Raw genomic sequence first — 2833 nt, forward strand, 5'->3', positions numbered from 1 at the left:
CTCCTGCCTGTCCTGCCCTCTCCGTGTGCTCTGACACACTGGGAGGAGGGCGTGAAGAGAAGAGGGAGCAAGGCAGAAAATGAAACAGAGAGAAGGAGGCAGATAAAATAAAAAAAAAAAAAAAAAAAAAAAAAAAAAGAACCCAACCTTACACCCCTTGTGATCTTTTCTGACAAAAGCTGACATCCTGTTTTCATAGAATCTGCACCTCTGAATTTTTGTCGTAGGGTGGCTGAAAAAGCAAAAGTTTTTCTTACCTGCCCTAGCAGAACAAGATGAGGAGACCAAAGGTAACCACCACAGTCAGGGTGGGCTTGCTGGAAGGGGCTGGGGTGGAATCTTTTAGCTTTTCATTATAAACTGTCTCCTGAAAGCCACAAAATCCATCTGATCTGCAACTGCACCAGGGAGGAACAACTGGGGCTGTCCTGCAGTGAGTAGGAAGTTCATCTGGAGGCCAAAACCTTCCTTTTGGGCTCAGCTTTCAAGTCCTCCTGCCCATATCATATGTAGCTTCTGCTTTTGGTCTTCTCCAAAGGCAATGAGGAACCAAACTGTGGAAGATTAAACCCAATGTCCTATCCAGACATCACGCCCTGAGGCTGAGCTTGGAGCAGCTCAGGGTGGAAGCAGGGAGAAGAATTGTCCTTTCCAGTGGTGCCAGTCCCACTGTGGGAGCTTTGCAGAGTTGCCCTGGCTGGTCCTCAGCCTTTCCAGCATGGCTAGAGTGGGTGAATTGGTTGGAGACAGTTTTTTCTGTCCTCATTGCAGGTATCAGTGTTCCCTCTGGAGGACAGGACACCTCACCCCATGGGCTGAAGAGATCACCTGAGCTGCTGGTCACCTGAAATGAGCCCTCATGTTTTCCCCACTTTGGCTGAAGTTCCCCTTGGGACACCTGGCCAGCTTGAGCTGGTTCTCCAGCCATTTGGAGAACCATCAGAACTGTCTGAAGCCTGGTGGGGAGAGTGTCCCCATTTCCAGAGAAAGCTGCTGAAAGAGTGACCCAAGAGATGATGAACGGTTCTTGATGCCATGGCTTAAGAGGATCATGAGTGTCACCATCATATTTTCTGGAAAAATTCCTTTGCCAGGATTGCTTCTCCTGGGAAGCTGAGAAGCCTCGGAGAAAACATAATTATCTGATTGCTTCTCCTGTGTTTTGCTGCTTTAGAATGCGGTTGGAGACTGTTTATCCAACATGGGAATTGTTTTTAATGACCAATCACTGTCCAGCTGTTTCAGGACTCTGAGGAGTCATGAGTTTTCATTAGTACCTTGTTAAGCCTTCTGTAAGTATCCTTTCTCTACTCTTTAGTGTAGTTTCATCATAGCATTCTATAATATAATATAATATAATATCATATCATATCATATCATATCATATCATATCATATCATATCATATCATATCATGATAAATTAACCTTCTAAGAACATGAAGTCAGATTCATCATTTCCTTCTTGCCACAGGGGACCCCCCCCACACATGATGTGGTGTCCTCTCCTTTGGAACTGCCAGTCTCCATCATGCACAGAAATGGGACTGAAGAGCTTCTCTCATCTCAGCCATATTTCAGGGACATGGGTTTTATAATGGAAAACTTTCATATCCTCCCTGGCCTCTCAGGGGCCTTGTTTCACTTACTCTCCTGTGGCTTTTTGCATCATCCTTTTTTCTCCTTCTTCCCTCCATCCTTCCCTCTATCAAGAATCTCTCTTCTAAGTGAAAACCACCCAGCCAAACTATTACTACTCTCAAGCATTCCTTGCAGCTGAACAAATGTAGCCATGATATGTTATGGAAAATCCTTTCCTTAGGATTTTTCCTCCTGAGAAGCTGACAGGCCTCAGGAACAAAATGTAAACAATGATTATCTGCTGCTGTGAAATTCAACAGGTGGATCTGTGATTGGTCTTAGGTGGTTGTTTCTAATTAATGGCCAATCACAGCCAGCTGGCTAGGACTCTCTGAGAGTCAGGAGCTTTTGTTATCATTCCATTCTCTGCTTTCCTTGCTAGCCTTCTGATGAAATCCTTTCTTCTATTCTTTTAGTATAGTTTTAATATAATATATATCATAAAATAATAAATTAAGCCTTCTGAAACATGGAGTCAACATTCTCATCTCTTCACTCTTCCTGGGACCCCTGTGAACACCACCCCAAATCTACATTTCCATTTTCTAAATATGTACAACTCAGAGTGCAACTGAGTTGATCCTTCAGCAACGTGAGATGCTGCTTTTTCACAAACCTTCTGCAGGCACACGGCGAAGGCTAAACCCAGTGAAGGAGGAGCAAGGTGAGTCTGTGAGATCAGAGATGAAGAGATGAAGTCTCAGAACTTTAGCTGCTCAGAGTGACCCCGAGATATGTTAGAAAGTCTCTTCCCCCAGCCCAGCAGTCAAAGGAGTCAGAGCTCTTCATTTCTCAGTCTCAAGGTTGTTTATTGTATCTTATCTATAAAATTCTTTCTCCTGTCCAGACAAGATCTGCTCAGCAGGACAGACAGAGGCACTCTGCCTGCCCCTGGGGTGCTGTTATGTCTTTATACTAAAAGCTACATGTACAATGTTTACAATTACTTTCCAATACCTATCATCTAAGTTAGGCAGTGAGCTTCTACTCTAAACCAATCTAAAAGTGCCAACATCACAGCAGAAGATGGAGGCCAAGAAGAAGGAGAAAGGCTGGACATGCCCAGATTCCTCCATCTTGCCTCCTGAATTCTCATTCTAAAAACCCCAAAAATCTATTTTTCACCCCATGATAAATTCACTGTCATTCTACTTAAACTGCTGTGGCTTGCAGGTCTTCATCTGAGGTTGGTAA

This window comes from Ammospiza caudacuta, chromosome 2 (assembly GCF_027887145.1).
Source record: "Ammospiza caudacuta isolate bAmmCau1 chromosome 2, bAmmCau1.pri, whole genome shotgun sequence".
In the NCBI taxonomy this organism is placed as follows: domain Eukaryota; kingdom Metazoa; phylum Chordata; class Aves; order Passeriformes; family Passerellidae; genus Ammospiza; species Ammospiza caudacuta.